The following is an 18542-nucleotide window of genomic DNA, read 5'->3' as shown; positions in this document are numbered from 1 at the left end:
CAGGTGCGTGCCACAGGTTGACTTTAATAGTTTGAACGACTACCGCTCCCACTTTGTTTTTGAGGTTTATCCTTGTAAGTATTAAACGTTTTCCTRGTTTACAGTAAAACTCAATTTATTCAGAAGTAGCGTGACCATAGAAATGCTCCATTTTGTCGTTTTAATGTAATGTTTTATTCTGCTGGATATATCATTATTTTTGGCTATAAGCTACAAGTAGCTAATTAACATAAAGTTTTTTTAGTCTATATTCATAAAATTATTCAGATCTATCAAGATGATTCAGACTCAATTAACCAAGTACATGTTAAAACAAACAGCCTATTAAAACACAGTATTGACTTTATGAAACTATGGGAGGAAATTACTGAAAGAAGTATTTTTCAGTCATTTCATTAATACACTCATGGCAAGTATGTTGCTATCACAACACAATCTCTTTCAGTCCATAAAATAGTTGAAAATAGGCTAATACATACCCATTCTCCGACAAGCCATTATTTAAATCCCTGACTCTACCATAAGTAACTCTTTGACTTTTGTGTTTCTCAAATGAAGCTTGGTTTTACTTTAACATGGAGCTAGTAAGCATCAAAAGTCACATAGAGTTGTTTACTTTTCTACTTTAAGTGAAAAAGCTAGTCAATATACTGCATGCAAAGTGTATTGACTTTGTAAAAACCATGAAAGGAAATTCCTGAAAAGAATAGCCACTTTTATCAGTACATGCAAATTAAACACATTTGCACTTTCTGACAGTGTAGCACATTCACTGAAGTAGATAGCACAATATAAATGAAAGATTTAACAAGATGCTGTTCGCCAAAAAATTATTTTATCTAATTTCATCTTTATTATGGAAGGCCACCATATTGAATTTTAAATTTTGTTGACTCTCCAATCTGTAATGTAAACTTCTGAGGACTATTTTTTGTTTGTTTTTTCAGCATATTTGTTAAATTATACCACAGGATTAAACATCTTTTTTCCATTGAGCAATAAATAAGATTTTCTTTCCATTTTTTGGTGTGCATTTATCATATACCACAAGAAACTTAAGAAATCAGAGTCTTGTTGTTTGATACTGTTTCAAAAAGCTTTTCAAGATGGTGGTGCCTGGAAAACCTGGTATTCACAGGTCATACTTGGTTAAGAACCCCTGGTCTAAATAATTCAGTGGGCACTGTCTGCACAGGACTGTTTGCAGGACCCTCCACCATGTCTGAATTTCCTCCTAAATATATGCTTTTTACTCTCCATACTTTCAGACCTACACAGTTATCCCCAACTCTTGAAAACAATGAAAATGCTTTTATAATCACATTTTTTAGCTTATCTGCCATTGTTTTTCAGTTCCTCTGCTGCACTCTAGTGTCCAGTAGTTCATGTCCAGCCTCATGTCTGTATTTTTATTTACTATCAAGCAGAAAATCACTTTTTCACAGATCTGCTTGGCTGAAATCTTCTGCTCCCRGCCAGCTGAGACTGCTGCCTTTCATTCTCCACATATGTGGAGGTRACCCCGTGAGAGACCAATGAATAATAAAATTAAAACATACTGTATATCTAAAGCCTTTAGTAATGCGATGTCGACAACAGCCTTTCAAGGTTAGCAAACGTATTTGCATGAAAACACAATTTAAACTCTAGTTGTTAGGTAAATTACACAACTAGACAAATACAGGGATCTTTTGTCATAATAAAAAGATGTCTGTATATGAAATTTAGTGGTGCAGTTTATGCCACAGTGATATCTTCAACATTTTGGACTTATGTTGTGACTATAAACAGAACCCTTGCTCACCCATTCGACTGCCAAAAGAATCATAATATCAAGTTGCTTGTTTATTTGTGTTGTGTTGAACAGCACCTAACACACTACAAGTTCCTCCCATTCCACAGAGTAGTGTGTAAGATGTTTGTCCGCCGATAGCAGCCCTCTCTGCAAATCATAGATAAACTCCACATGCTGCTGTTGACATTCAGACAGCCTACAGAACAGATAAGCATTGTGGCTGAAGAAATGAAAACCCAGCTAAGTTTGCTTAACATAGTCAGAAATCAAATGCAAGAGTTTTTTTTTTTTTTTTTTTTTGCAGCACAAAGAGCAATCCTCAAGACATGTACATGACAAATGTGTTTGTAAAAAAAGAGTGTATTTATTTTTCATCCTATGTCATATCTTAGATCTCCAGCAGGTGGTGTGTGCTGTACTGAGAGGTTAATACAATTACATCTAATGCAGTCAAGCTTCTCTCCAAGTGCAAGCACATGACACGTTTTCCATCAGCAGGGTAAGCCCAAAAGATAAAAGTATAAAGTTGCACATCTGAAAGCAGAGACACATTGATTTTTTTATCTTTTTTTTTTTTCAGGTGATTAGAGAGGCAGAATTTAAGACGTTGCTTCTGATTTCAGCTTCTTTCCTTGCAAACATGACTCCAACAGGTCAGGACAAATTCATCCGTCTCCAGAATCCTGCGCTCATCATTTTAGCCGATATGCTGTTGACCTGGCGCCAGCACTGCAAAACAGGACAAGTAATTTAATTTGCCATCACCGCCAACCTTGAAGAGAGGAATGTAGGCTAGCAGAATCCCAATTGGGAGGCATGAAGAAAATTTGCTGGCGACTGAGAAAGAGGTGACGTGGATCTGCATGTTGCGTCACATCCAGGTGTCTCACCTCTAAAGATGTAGATTTTCCCTTTAGGTTTGCGATAAGAAATTGGAAAATAAAATCCTTAGCTAAAGTAATGTTACCCCTTGAACTTTTTCTTAATTTTTTTGAACTACAACCTGCATCATGTAATATATAATTTTATGGAATAGACCAAATCAAGGTTGTGCATAAAAGAGAAGACTGCATAGCTTGTCATATGTTTAATAGAAGTTTAAAATCTGAAAGGAGGACGTACATTTGTATCCTGCCATTTATCAACGCTTTTTTCCAAATTGTTTGCTGAGTATGTGTTGCTTGGTCTTTGTTATTGATCGCTGACAAAGTTCTGAAGCCTCTGCCGACACACTGTTTTCATAGTAAGTTTAAATTACCGTACACGCAGGTATCCTTGCTTTGCTTATTAGGTGAGTTGTAAAGCCAATTAGCTTTCTTGTTTTCAGAGTATCAGAGTAAAAGAGCAAAAATACATTTAAACAATCATTTTCTTTCCATTTTAAAATCCCGCACTACTTTGTGTTCTACAGCATGAAAGCAAAATGAAAACGCATTAAAGTTCTTTTCAATTTGACAATTGATAAAAAATGTTTAGTTGAATTACTATTTCTGCAAGACACTGTAACATCCATCCACCCGTTTTTTCCACCCTCATGCTCACAGAGGAGCTGGTGCCTTTCTCCAGAAGTCATTGGGGGTCATAAAATAATACCGGTAAAGTTTGAAAATAAATGCACAAAGCTCTTACCCTTCTGCAAAAAATGTCTTCTGCGTGTGCTAAAACAATTACACATACCATATTATAAGCATGCTTCAATTAAATGTGACTGGGCCTTGAAAGAACCAGCTCCCTATATAAGAGCAGCTAAAAATTAATAGACATTTCTACGTTTTTTTTTTATTTTTATGACACGTATTTTTATCAGTCTCAGGAAGTGTGTGACCACATATTTTAGCTGTTTGTTTCAAAAGACTTTGTGGCAATTTGAAAATAACTTATCTAAAACAGAGGCTCTAACATTATGCAACTGTGTCGCCATTCTGCCACACAGACTCTAAGACAGCGAAGATGCGGAATGAGGAGGATCTGATAAACCGTCTGACCTCTAAAGAAACACAAACGTTTTGGTATTTTGCAACACATTAGCAACATTCCCAGTCCTAGCTATCATCACCCAGAGTGAGCAAATGGAACAATGTCCTCTTCCAGCCATGTGAGGTGAAATGACTTGATTATAATTGGAGTCATGACTTGTTACCATATTGAGCTCACATCTTAAATTACCCTAATGGGTCACAGTTTAGTATTGGTCATAAAATCTAAATATAATGCTCAAGAGACTAAGTTGTTTAACAGCACTGCGGTTACTGCTGCACTTGGCTTGAAAGTTCAGCGCATACAGACGGGAGGTTCTGCTATCGCGCTATTTTTGTAGCTTTTTGGTAAATAGTTCAATAATTTAGTTTCAGCTGTGTGAATTGATCTTGTAGCAAGCCAGTGTTTCAAATAGAAGGGCTTTATTTTACCAACTGTTTGCACAGTCTGTAATGATACAGCTCATAACCAGAGTCCCATTTAACAACCTCCACAGCGACACTGTAATCACAGGCTACATTTGTTTATCTTTTCCTCTTTTTTTCCATCACTCCACTCTTGCCATTCTTTGCATTCATGCCTATCTTTCTCTCTCCCTTCTCCCTCTCTCTGCCTCCCTACCGCCCTCTTCCTCTTGTGTTTATCTTAATTTCAGCTAGACCAATCCCGTGCTGTGCAGGACCCGCTACTGGAGAAAGTGTTTGTTGACTTTATGGCACAGACTTGCACAGCTCTGTAGGGGAGCAGACTGTTATTTATGGCTCAAGGCCTCATGTGATTGGCTGTGGAGGGATATAATTATGTGGGGGAAATTTTAAGAATCACAATGACTTCCATGTTGAAATGACTGGTTGCTAGGTTACTAAGTGAGGAAGATGTTTTTAAGTGATTTTCAAATACTGTTTTAGTTACTTASCACCAGCCCTTTATAACAAACCTTCTACTTAGCTTTGAATAACCTCATTAGCAGTTTATGATATTGTGAGATTGTCCTTCATACGTTCTCATTTTATTTTAAAGTGTGACTTTATTAACTATAAATGACCAATGCTAAGAAGCTAGCAGAGACATTTTTTTTTTTGGAAACTATTCTGGTTCCAAAGAGTCAAACAGTGCTGTCAGGTTACAGCAGGGAGGTTCTTGATTCAGCTGAGGAATTTTGTACCCATTCGTTGGTTCGTGGTGTAGATTTCTTTTCAAAATATACAGTATTTTTCATTAAGTGTATCATCCAGTCAGGTGTAGCTCTTAAAAATGGATGGATGGAAAAGCAAAACATAATCATGTAATAAAAAATAATATATATATAAATTCCAATCTGAACAGTGACACAAGTAGATGACTTGTGTGTAGAAGTATGCATATCTTTCTGCCTAACAACAGCCTCTAGATTTTGCATTTGGTTCTGCTTCCGTATTATGCATGTTGGTTGTACAGGGATCTCTGTCAGGCTAATGGGATTAATCTGAAACACTCTTCTCCTTTGGGTGTTTTACACAAATGAAGCAAAATTACAAACATGCATTTTTCGGCCTGCTTCGCATTGTGAGGTACTTCACCATACCACACCAGTGTGGCTAATCCTGTTTTGTATTCCATACCATGACTCATGTGATCACTGTCTTCAATAATACATGTGYGGCCATATCACGAGAAAAAAAAACAAAACTACGCGATCTGAGGGGAATTGAGGCTCAAAGAGTAATCCTCATCTAATCCTTTTATTTTGAATACATGGAATGCCACAGTTAATGGAGTGATGTGTCTATTATTTTCACAAATGCACCGACTAGCAGTAAAGCCTTGCCCTTTTTGCACTACCATGTGTTGTCAGACATACATCAACAAACAGATTGTGCTCATCTGCTGTTTGTTTCTAAAGGAAATGCTTGGCGTGTCAGAGTCATTAACGGTCATTCCTCTTTTCCTATGCATTGGCAGTGCAGACGTTTATGTAAGTAGATAATTGAAACATTTTAAGCGCAGATAAAAGTGCCACGTTTCGCATCAGTGGGCTATACGATGTGGAGTTACAGCTCTACTTTCAGCCTCTCTCCATCTCTTTGTCACATGAACCTCAGCCAGATGACTTCTACGCCTGCAGCGTCTTGTTACAGTGAAGGTTGGTGTTATTAAAGATTATATGACAGTGTCAGGGCCTGGCTAAGTGGAGGGTGCAAGCATAGACTCTTAGATAGGTTGCCTCTTCTCACCTAATTACCGGTGTGATTTTGTTACAGGTTGCTCTGATTCTGGCTTGGGATCCATTTGCAGATCTGCCTACGTATCTGGTGACAGTTGGGGAAAGATAAGGCACTCGTAAATTAAGGTGAAATAAACTTGTTGAATTTTACTTGGTTTCAATTTGCTTCAGTTTATAGCGTTTAGATAAAGACAGTCGTAGAAATTGCACATTCTCAAACAATTTTATCTCTTCACATTAAGATAAGAAGGTAGTGGTGCCACTTGTGGACCACAGTTCCCAAAGAGTTTTTAAAAGGGAAGGGTCTCGCTCTCTCTCTCTCTCTGTCTCTGATGGCAGCTTGCAATGCTGGGGAGGCTAAATTAGGCCCAATTTTACAGACTTCCAACCCTGAAGTCACAGCAGCATTTCAGAGTGGGCGAGACTGCTGCTGCCGGGGTCTCTGCGGTAAGTTAAAGGAATATATGCTTAAAACTAAGAAAGGTTTTGTAATTTAAGTTGATTTGTTGGTGTATATAGTTCAAACTACAACAATTAAATACATAGTGCTGTTATAAAAGAAGCAAATCTTTTTATATATTTTACCATGTTGACCTTTAGGTTTAAAAATTATACTTTTTAATTGGAAGCTGATCTTATTAAATGTTCATATTTCAAAAGTCAAGAAGTGTTTTTGTAACTTTTTGCTTCATGAAAATTTTCGTTATTAATTACAATTTGCACATTATTATTGTAAAATAAAATAATTTTCTTGTATCAAGCGATACCTTTTTCTTTCAAATTAAAGTATTATGTACCACCTTACCAACAGTGGATAATCAATTGATTAATTTGAAAATATATTGTAGCAAAAGAAAAATAAATCAGACAGAACTTTTCTTGTTTTAGGTTAGTTAGCATTACCCAAAATATTTATATTTACTGAAGGAATAATAAGAGCTAAGTCCTTGGATATTTTAAAGATTTTTTTTTCATTTTAGAACTATATCTGTAGAATTGATTAATTACTTTTTTAATATTATTTCTGTCAAACATTTTTTGTATCTCTCCACAAGCTTCTCCGCAAAGTTTGCTGGAGTTTTGGCCCATTCCTTCACTCCGAACTGGTGTAACTGAGTCAGCTTTATTGTTTCCTTACTCGTTTTTAACGCTACCTACAAATATTCCACGAGACTAACCCCTGGGCTTTGAGATGACAATTCAAAAAAATTTACTTTGTCAACTTTTGAGCCACTTCACAACTAACTAATTTGGTGCTATGCTTTGACTTATTGTCTGTTTGGAAAATCAATTTGTGCCCAAGCTGTAACTTCCTGACTAATGTTTTAAAATGTAGCTTCAATCTTTCCACATAACGCTTTTTTATGATGCCATCTATTGTCCTTCCTGTATTATCACACCCCCTCAAACTGATGCTAACACCCCTATAATTAACAGCTATGACGGTGTACTCAGACCGGCCAGCTTTCATCTTTTTCTCCAAATAATCTCCTGATGGCCATTATAATCAAACATTACATTTTTGTGTTAGCAGACCACCGAAAATGTCTCCAGCACTTTTAATACTTATAATTATTGAAAAATGATCTTGGAAGGCTACTAGAAATTGTATAAATGCTTAAACTAGACCTGTTGAAAGTCTAAAATTCTACTCCCGTTCAATTCACTTTCCGTTTGCTTTAAGATGGCAGATTCAATGTAATTTTTATCTGTTTGACATTTACAATAGATATTAGTCAGTACTTTTGTGTATCATTTTTGCAAAGAAGCTTATTTAAAGTAAAAAAATAAAAGATTTTTATTTGACCCAATCAGGCTGTTAAGCATATTCCTTTCTTTTGTTTCGTATCTTGAAGAGTATTTTGCTGATGAACTGCTTGCTTCCCACCTCCTACTCTCTCACTTATTTTTCCCACTTTGCTGTGCTGTCCTGTGTGATTGACCGTGTCTCTTTCTCTGCGCTGGCAGTTGGAGACAGGTGCTGAGTGCTGCTGAGTGTTGCTGCGTGTGTGGGCCCCAGAGGCCTGGTTCAACATTCCAGTGAAGGTTTGATAGACGTAGTCCTTCTGGGAGGAAGAGGAGTGGAGGAAATGCAGCACTGGTCTACGCAGACGAACAACCGAAGGGGTAAGTGAAGCCCAGTAGAGTGTGTGTGTGTGCGTGAGTGTGTGTGTGTGACTCAGCGACACTCTACAAGCCCTCTGTGTCCTAATGTATCATTTAGCTTTACATCTTATCTCTCAAGCTGCAAACTGACCTAATGTCACATACGCTTCCTCTTTTAATGCGCTCTTAGAAGCATTTCTAAGCATGCATACGCAGTCAGACTCCATTTTATTACTCACATAGCTCAAAATGTACTCTTAAATTATTAAAAATATTCACTTTTTTTGTTGACACGGTGATGAAGTTGTTTGTGAAATCCACCGGTATAAGTTAATGCAGCATAAATGTGTCGAAGAAAAGAACATAACTCACAACCTGAAGACTATAGAAGTCGTATGATTGTACTTTGCACACTTTAATCGAAAGCTGTACTTGCTTGTAGCAGGTGCTTCTGTTAGGTCTTCAAAGTGCGCATGTTAAATGCGAAGAGTGCATGCACTGTTGTGCAAATGGAGGGAAAGAGGAAGTTATAAAAAAAAAGGGGATCCTGAGAGAGGCGGGCAAAAATAACAAGGTGACCATATTTGGCATGAGTTCATAATGCAAGCAGAAGATGCAAATGAGATAAAGGAGCTGTTGTCATGGAGACTTGATGTTCCGCAGTGATGGCTTGCAGTAAACCTGACCACATTTGCGGTATGGCCGTTGCCAAGCAGACGGTCCTATTATGAGAATGTGAGAGAGTTAGAGTGAGAGAAGTAGAGGAAGGAAGGAATGAAGATGTCAGTTCGTCCCACAATGCATTGCACCAGCATGACCTGCATTGAAGCGGCTTGGTCTGTCCCAGTGGCACGTCAGCGATAGACAGACACGCAGGTAAAACTTCTGTCTATGAATTTATCTGAAGGATTTATATCTGTATACTGACTCGGTGCGCAACTATTTCTAAGAGTWTTTATTGTTTTGTGTTTGTTGTTGTGCTTTAGCTACTTTCTACAAGACTTACAATACGTATCTAACATAAACTAATTTAGCTGSTTCTCAAATTCTTTCCTCCGCTGTAAGTAGAATTTGTGTGTAAGAATCGCGTAATGGTTCTACGTTTTATCTGCTGGCTGCATTCAGACAGAAAATGAGATAAAGTTCCAATGAAATCCTACGCAAAGGTGTTTCCATTTAGTTTTTATTTTATCTCCAAGATAAGCGCAAAGCTCAAACAGTAAATKCTCTTAAACACTTYGTGTCAGATGGGGACAAAGCAGACTGCTATTTCCTCAGTCTGTATTTCAGATCTGGCAGTTTGAACTGCACCTGCTTCCCACCACTGTGTCAAAATGGAAAAAAAAAAAAAAAAAACTTTAGAGAAAACCACAGAGCATGCAACAGGCAAATGCTACTGCAACTCTACAAGAAGAGGCGCATTTGTCTAACTTTTAATTTGTTATAAACACAGAGAGAGCACTGTTACATTGGTCTCTGGGAAATATATTTTGCTGTCATTTTACAGCCTGTAAAACGGGACCGTTTTAAATTCAGCCYTAAGCTGTTTTCATTTGATTCTAAATCATTGTGCTCTTCCAGTTGTTGTGATGGTCTGTAATGTGATTGTAATGTGTACTTGGAGACCTCGTGATGGATGAGCCTTCAGAGTTTGGCTCACAGAAGCTCTGGGATGTCTCCTCAGACCAGTGAGAGTTCACATCTGCCAACCAAAGTCATTTACAGACGACTGACAAATAGCTSAGCCCTGAGATGATATGGAAGCATAAGATGGAAAGTTGTGTTCATTAGGGATGAGGTAAAATATGAGAGGACATGTGGAGGTAAAACCTGACGTGAGGACTTTTTTATTTGACCGAGACAAATGAGTCACACATRAAAAGCTGCTGCTGCCAAGATTAAATTATGACTTCAATGGACCATCAATATTTGTAGAGCTTCTTTGTGAAATTAGCTCAAGAATYCTCTCTTAGTTTTACTTTCTGATAACTATAAGCCCGAAATTATATTTTTAAAAGATACAAATCCTTAATCAAATAGTTGGACTCAACAAAGAAGAGACMATTTCACCTTAATGCTTTGTGGAGCTGACGTTGGTGGAGTTAATTTTCGCRATTTGCTAAATCTAACGACAGCGTTTTACTTAKGCATTTAGAGGCTGAGTAGTTGGCTATTTCACTTTTCTTGCTGGCGGAATTCCCCTTTTAGTATACCACTTACTCACTTCTTCCTGTTTTCGGTTGGTTATCATCGCTTGTGTGTGAACAGTTTTCTCAGACTCATTGTGTTTATTTATGCTGCTCTCACTGAACTCCACAGAGAAGAGAAGTCACTACACCCTTCTGTCTGTAAGACAGAAGAAAAAAGATTAAACCATTTGGTTAATGTCATTTAGAGAAATATGTAGAAATGAACAAAGTTCAGACTTTTTTTTTTTTTTTTTTTTTTAGATTTGACTCAAACTTTTGCAGAACGAAACCTGAAAATGCACGTCAGGCTAAATGTGCAAGCATTTCTTGAATGCAAATTGTGTTTCAGTTGTCAGATCTATGTTTGGATCGGTAGGGAAATAAAACTCTGTGCAAAGCAGACATCAAGGCTGCGTGGCTTTTTAAGACTAAGCTTTTTTCCACGTTTGGATTTAAGCTATTGTGATATGAGCTGCCAGTGGCAGTATGATGATGCAGAGTTCATAAATATATGAATAAGATAGCAAGGTGGATGAGTGAAAGAAAGATGCAGAGGGCAGAACAGAGAGAGGCAGTAGAAYGCTGTCAGCTGCAGCAGAAAAGGGGAAATTCCACRTCAGTGTTTGAGTTTMACAGGGACTTCAGATCTTTAGAGCTAATGCTAGTATGTGTAAGAAAATCAGTCACTGTTTCAAATTATGGGTCAAGAAAAACTCGCCTTCCGTCCAAAGCTAATGTTCCGATCATTTAAAACAGCATTCCAGCTGGATTGCTCCATAATAGGAAGTAGTTCTTTCCAACACTGCAGACTAACAGCTGGTAATAGATAAAGGCACATCAAATTCAATCGCTTGCTATATTTTGCATAACAAAATGTGCTTTCTCACTGCTTCGACATAATTCACTATCGGGCATAGTGAACTATAAGACATTGGCCCCTGCTGCTGTCTTATCCACAAATTAGCATCAAGGATTTAAGGGACTGATGTGTAAATTAGYGGTGACTTATCACCACGTGTGGAGAGATGCAACACTGGATCTGGTTTGCTCAGACCAGTTAAAGGAGGACAAACGCAAACATTTGAGTGTCTTTAGGAAATACTGGGACTGTGCTGTTGTATGTTACTCACATCTACAGTAATGTGCATATAACAATATACCATTTTCTGGGAAAAAAGAGTGAGAATTGCCATAGATTTTTTTGTGTACAAAATGTAATGTCTTCAAAGGAAATGCCTTCACCTTTCAGTTAGAGCTGAGGAAGCACTTCAAACAAAAGGTGCTTGTTCAGAACCTATTAAAAAGTTATCCTCTCAAGACCGGATGTCCACAGACGTCTTTTATTAAATTACTTTTAAAGGCTAGCTAATACTCATCTTTACTCAGTCCAAATACATAACATATGGACTGTGTTTTTTTTATCYGACAGACCCGCTGCKAGTCAGTCTAAACAAATATGTTGGCTTGTCTATATAATCAASTCCCTGAAAACCGTTAAACCACATTTGGATGTCAGTAGATGTCTTTGAGTAAGCACCCTTTCACCTTTCAACAATGTTTCCATGTTGTTCAGATGAAAGACAACATAATCTTTTCCACGTTGATTGAAAATCCTCTCTGAAGGGTATAAACAGTTAATATCCTACTTGTGTCTGATAACTCTACTTTGTTCTTTATTTTTGGATAAATGTAGAGTAGKTGTTCCCTGAGGCCTTAAGGCCTAAAGGCACAAACTAACAGTTTCAGACCACAAYCTCTATCTCAAAACTGTCACAGCTACTTATGCGAAGGCTGTTTTGTGGACAGATGTTTCATAAGTTGGACCTAGAGGAGTGCATTCGTTCAACTTTTAGATGTGTCTCTGCTTTAACTTTCCAGAATTAAACAATTAGATTGTTAGAAGGACTTTGTAGAACACAATGTCATGCAGGAAATTAAAAGCTGGAATTAGTTCAGCCCTTTGGTTGAGGTGTGTTGTACCAGACACATCTAAAAGTCGCTGGACACCCATCGTCAAAGACCAGAGGTTGAGCTAGAGACTGATGATTATGTTCACGTGAAATGGAGGGAAAAGGTGGTGCAACACCAGAGATCATTTTGTGTGAAATATGTAAAGCAGAGGTCCCCAAACCTGGTCCTCAAGTGCCTGTTTAAAGGTTCTCAAAACAGTGTTTYGATAAAAGCATTTTGACGTTATTGACGTTGGAGTTACTCTAAGACAGAACAAGTCTGTTTTGGTCGTGGACCATTAACGGTTTGATTAGTTGGTTTAAATCTAAGCCTTCGTATCTCKGAATGTTTTCACCGTCTAAAAAGGTCTGAAAAGAAACACAAAACAACAAAAGTTGTTTTCATCTCAGCGGAATCAGCTGAGATACGAAGCAGTTAGCAGCTCCAGCTTTCTGCCTAAACTGCTCTAAATGTTTGCTAAATGAAGATACTATGAGAAATATATGCTTCAGGTAACATGTCAACTGCGTAGCATCTGCTTTTTTCTGGAACATCACTTTCTCAAATTCTGAAATATCCCCTAAAATATTTCAGCTGCATGTGTTTTCTCAGCTAGCTCATTTTTAGGAACAACATAGAATTTCCTTTCTTTGTTAAAGAAAATATTTAGTAAAGCAGTTTCAATATTTCACACAGAACTGTATAAATGTTCCTTTCCTCTGATCACAATCAAGGAAAATGAGGTTTCACAAGAGTATRAGTGAAAAGAGTATCAAAGAGTAACAAAGCTCTGCTCGCAGCTTAAAACCTGGAAGGATTCCTTTTGATGCCAGGGCCTCTATCTCCTAAGCTACCGGATATTGCAGCATCGTAGCTGAATTCAATTTTTAGAGGCTCCCCTCCGACACAACAGCTCTTCCCCGAATGCAAAGGTTGATGCACAGAAGCCTTGTGTCAACAGTCGTACAGGAGACTTTGTAGCTGTGTATGTTTTCCCACTTTTATTTTGTCCTTTATTTAGTTTCTGAAATGCAACAAACTTCCTCTATTTACTTTTTCTCCTCAATGTTACCTTAAATGTACCACTAGTAGTATATCTAGAATATAACTACAGCGCAGGTTGGGTATGACTGGTGTACAGTGTGATGCTGTTGCAATGAGACCGAGCTGAGGGTTGCGTGCCACAGCAGAAAAGCAGCTTGAAGGAGAAAGAGGGGAGCGGGACAGAATCCAGACCTATTCTGTCACACACTCCCTGTAAATCTTTCCATACTTGTTTCCTCCACACCCCTTATTCTTTTCATTCCACCCAGCTTCCATTTTCTACCCGACTTTCACACACTTTGCTCATAGTCTAACCTCATGGTCGTGATGTTATTTGCTTTTGGATACCCCCCATCTCATTGTCCGCAATCATTTTTTTTTTTAATGTTTATCTTGTTTCTTTATTTAATTTATTCTCTCATTCTTTTTTTTTTGCCCGTTTCCTCTCTCCTTCCCCCAGTTTCACTGGAAAGGCAAGGGCAATGCTGCTGTAAGTGAGCCAGTACTTCCTGGTGTTGTTTTAGGGAGAGGAGGGGGAGTGGGGGCGTGGCTGGCTTTGAGTTTAGGTTAGACAGAAGGAGAGGGAACTGCAGGATCTGTATGCTCAGTGCAGTCAGGGCTCCCTCCTYCTCCACCTCCTCCTCCTYCTTCCTCCTCCTCCTCCACAGCTGTTGCTACTGCCGCCCAGCGAGCAGCACTTCCCTGCAGCAGACAGACGATCCAGAGGCTGGGGGATCAGTAAAGACACAACCCAACCCGTCTCAGCACAGCTCGGCACAGCCCGGCTCAGACGCTCGAAGAGAGCCTGGGGAGGGGATACACTGCAACACATTCACACACACACACAAACACACGCGCGCACGCACACGAGCGCGCTCGCGCTAGTGTGATCAGACACACACTCCTCCTCTCTCTCGCGTTCTCTCTCTCGCTCTCTCACTTCGGTGCTCGGTTCTGCACTGCTCCTTCACTCATTCGCTGCCGATTCACTCACTCCCTCGCTTGCCTCTCCTCTGCCAGTCGCTCTGCCTTGCTGCGTTCTGCCTGCCTTCCCCCTGCCCGCCTGCCTGCCTGAGAATGGTCCAGCCGGTGCCTAAGGGTCTGCTGTCGCGGCCTGTCTGAATGCGCGCATAAACACACAGAGCCAGTCGACACACGGAAGCTCATGCGCACAGAACTGGAGCGCAATGTGAGAGGTAAGAGCTGGGGTTCACCACCCTCCACCCTGTCTTGTTGGTTTATCGAGATCTTTCCTCGTGTGCGAGYTTCAGGCTCCACTTTGCAAAGTAAGTCTCCATGCAGTGGAGCGCATAGGTAGAGAGATCGAGATTCATTGCCTTTACAGTCTTCTGCTGCGAGTGGACTTCTATTTGTTGTAGCTTGTTTTATAGAAATGAGCACACACTCACTGAAAGACACATTTTTGGCTCAAATCACACAGGCCCACAACAACTTCTTCCTGAGGGTAGCGCTGCTTTGCGAGAAAATATGCTGGTGTATGTGTGTGTGTGCGCGTGTGAGAGAGACTTTGGAGGGCCGTGGTTTTTCCAGGAAGCAGTGGAGAGGATCAATAGATCGCCCACTCAGCTTCCATTCCCTCCATCTGACTCAATGTTGGACATGTTGGAATCCTGCAGGGCATGGTAAACATTGAGAATGGTAACGATCTCAGCATTGCCCCCCCCCACCATCCCTTTCTTGCTGCGTCAGCCCAAAGGTGGAAAGCATGGCTTCATATCTTTGTGTGTTTTTAACATGCATGCTGTGTGAGCCAAACTCCCGCCCCAGCATATGTAAATTACGTGTGATATGGGAGGCTACTGCTRCCTTTTATGGTGAGAGCCGTATTTCAGTACAGTAGAATGTTGCCAAGCATTTTGGGTCGCGGGAGAAGAGTGTGTTAGAGGGTGACTGTCTGTGGGAGTGCGTGCGTGTGTGTGTGTGTTGGCGGGTTTGTCTGTSTGAGTGTTTTCATGCGACTGACAGCAGGCAAGTAACGAATAGGGAGGAAGAAAGTTTAAGAGGCAACGAGGGACAAGTAGGAAGTCCAAGTACATGGAGATAATTTAGTTGATGTTTTRACKGGAGAGAAAGTAAGTCAATTTACGCATTTTTAATGCTTTGAAGTATTGTTTGAGGTTCTTGYGTTGTGCTTTTCTTCCTTTAAAGTGCTGGGTTTGCTTCAGCTCATCTTGTCAGTTTAAAAGTCGCAAAAGTGCTAATATTTGTGGGGAAATGGTTTGTTTTGTATCAGAGTTGCAGTTATTTTAGGTATTTGATCCGTTCGCCTTGCATTTCCTCTTTTCAGATTCCAAGAACACTCTGACCAATAGAAAATCATTAATTATTGTACATAAAAAATATATACAAGTAATGCAAGAGATGTTTACAATTTACACAGAATTGAACTCTGGCCTCCGTTCCTTTTCTCCCTTCTCGTTGTCTGATCTTCTCACTATCTCTGCCCTCCTCCTGTTTGCCCTGCTGGGTTTCTTCTTGGGGGAAAGGAAGAGGAATGTTGTTGTTGTGACTGAGCTGGATTCACGGTTGCTAAAATAGTAGCAGTGCAATTTGAATTTGTGTAGACACGCGGACTAAAGTGTAATAGACTTTAAAGAGGAGACTGTGGAAAAGTCCTTCCTGCAGGTATACTTCTCCGAGTCGTTGCCTCGCTGTGATGTCAGAGCAACTTGCTGCTGTTGTCAGTKTAAATATGCATATAAACTCTGGGTGCAGACTGTTGTCCAGTGATRTATGTCACCTATGATTTAATCTGCCCTACAGACAGGATTATGTGCATGGGTGAGTCTGCACTGACAGGTTAAGCCTGTATTACACGAGGAATCCTATACATGTTCCTATGATGTTATGACAACATTTTAACCCCATCTGAGTGACACTTTCCCACAGCTTTTGTTGGGTAAGTCTCTCTCCACTTTGCACAATCCTGGCTAAGCTAATAATAATAATTGACTGGAACAGCTGTCAGAGGCGGGACACAGCTCTCYGTGTTACTCCTATAATTAACATGTCTTTAATCTTACATGATACTTATCTAATTCTTCGCTTATCAGCAGTTAATAATTTTAGGAGAGATAGACAGATCAAATATTTGAGAGCTTCCTTTCACCCTCATTTGCATCGCAAGTGTTTTTCCAGGGAAGTCAGTACTTAGCACTGTAATATTACTTAAACTGTATTTGCTTCAGACTGTTATGAATTTCTCCTAGCGTAGGTCAATAAATGCATATTTAAAACATGAACATGCCCAACTCAAAATTACCCTTCTCAGTAAAAGAGCAGTAGCAAACCTGCCCATAAAAGAAATTTGACTTTCTGGTTAAGTTTGAATGTATTTCATGTATACTGAACTCCGATGAACTTGACCTGCTTGGTACGCCTTATTTCCAGACATGTACGGATGCATGTATGTAAATAAATACAGCAGCAGACAGAAAGCTGCTGTCTAAAAGATTACGTAGCTCAACTTGGTTTTAGTGTTACTCTAACCTTTATATGAAGGTATTTAATTCGGGTATATTCAACGGCAAAGAAAAGTCCCTTGAGATGACATTGGTGTGAATTTCTGCTCTGTAAATACACYGAATTGACTAAATTGAATTAAATTAACTCAGAAGTGGAGCACTCCTTGAAGAAGCTACTACTCTTCAGCGCTAACTGATTTTTACWGCRTAAACTTATGAGACTTAATATATCTAATTGTGTCGGTTATCAGTCCTGCAGCAGACGTCAGCGGTCATTATTTTCATACTTTTGAAAGAAGAACAAAGAATATACCAGATGTACAGTAATGAGAAATAAACCTACTTTAACATTTTTTAAAATGTACTTCTATGTATTGTGTACATTTATATATATTTCATTTATCACCACAAATACTAACAAAAATGTAAGTCTTCCAAAGTAGCATACTTTAAGCATACCAATACTCAAACATTANAACCTTTATATGAAGGTATTTAATTCGGGTATATTCAACGGCAAAGAAAAGTCCCTTGAGATGACATTGGTGTGAATTTCTGCTCTGTAAATACACYGAATTGACTAAATTGAATTAAATTAACTCAGAAGTGGAGCACTCCTTGAAGAAGCTACTACTCTTCAGCGCTAACTGATTTTTACWGCRTAAACTTATGAGACTTAATATATCTAATTGTGTCGGTTATCAGTCCTGCAGCAGACGTCAGCGGTCATTATTTTCATACTTTTGAAAGAAGAACAAAGAATATACCAGATGTACAGTAATGAGAAATAAACCTACTTTAACATTTTTTAAAATGTACTTCTATGTATTGTGTACATTTATATATATTTCATTTATCACCACAAATACTAACAAAAATGTAAGTCTTCCAAAGTAGCATACTTTAAGCATACCAATACTCAAACATTAGTTAGTTGGATTACGAAGACACAAGACTCTGAGAAATGAATATACTAAGAACCATGACTTTTACTGTGGGCAGTGCATCAGCATAGACCAAAATAAAGTAAAAATATATTTCAAATAGAGAAATGCTGTTTTTTTCTTTATTGACTTGTGAAGAATACAATTATCTCACAAAATACATCAGAATGAGTCGAACTACACACTCGATAAACTTTGATAACTAAGAATATATTTACAGTTGTGAGTTTATCTGGAAGCTCACCCATGTCGTTTCCTTTCTAAAAGTTCCCCTCAGATACTGTATTTCCATTTTTAAGTGCTACAAAACCATCTTCCTTTATCCTCCCCCTGCTCCACATAAACAGCTAAATAACCCTCAAACGCGGCACTTTGAGCAGAGCGTGGCTGGCYGGGATAGAGACAGGATTCGTTCCATTTTTCAACATCTTCTACTCTGTTTTTTTAGGCAAGGCAGATAGGCAATTATGACAACAGTGTTTAAAAATGTGACCTTCTCTATAGCGTTGAAAAGTATTGTCACTCTGTCCTGGGGACGGCAAACYGAACGGACCACAGCACAGACAACATAAACACTGTCTTAGCAAGTTGTTGGTCCATTACCATTTAGGTTTAGAGTGATATATAGCCTCCATTAAAACCTACCGACCTATCTAGCACACGTCTGCAGAATCTCTCAGAGACAGTTGTTGACATCTGTTTTTACAGATCACAGTTATTCATACACATTGTTTATATTTCCAGTGACTACATAAACTGAATTTATCTTTGCTCATTTCTAGGCACACGCCTGTATGAGGCTCTGACTGTAACCTCGAGTTTAATGGTGTCACACTATTTGCACAAAAA

General features: G+C 38.9%; 1 protein-coding gene and 1 long non-coding RNA gene across 13 annotated transcripts in view; both read left to right on the top strand.

The window, feature by feature from the left end:
- Positions 1-11: 11 nt before the first annotated feature.
- LOC103479390 (uncharacterized) lies at positions 12-2761 on the top strand. The gene is made up of 3 exons (XR_535939.1): positions 12-74; positions 2188-2294; positions 2376-2761. It is a non-coding gene; the product is annotated as an uncharacterized LOC103479390 (long non-coding RNA).
- A 3256-nt stretch (positions 2762-6017) lies between these two features.
- The window catches only part of mbnl1 (muscleblind-like splicing regulator 1), a 44851-nt gene continuing 32326 nt past the window's right edge, over positions 6018-18542 (top strand). For 3 of the 12 annotated variants that reach the window (XM_008433783.2, XM_008433788.2, XM_008433784.2), the window contains exon 1: positions 13915-14460. The gene's annotated coding sequence lies outside the window, so the exon portion shown is untranslated. Of the gene's footprint in view, positions 6102-6314; positions 6423-7943; positions 8103-8883; positions 8958-13911; positions 14461-18542 lie in introns of those variants that run through there. The other 9 variants (XM_008433781.2, XM_008433780.2, XM_008433785.2 and 6 more) reach the window with 7 other exon arrangements.

This window comes from Poecilia reticulata, linkage group LG17 (assembly GCF_000633615.1).
Source record: "Poecilia reticulata strain Guanapo linkage group LG17, Guppy_female_1.0+MT, whole genome shotgun sequence".
Taxonomy (NCBI): domain Eukaryota; kingdom Metazoa; phylum Chordata; class Actinopteri; order Cyprinodontiformes; family Poeciliidae; genus Poecilia; species Poecilia reticulata.
The sequence above is the reverse complement of the archived record's forward strand: the minus strand, read 5'-3'. Positions and strand labels throughout refer to the sequence as shown.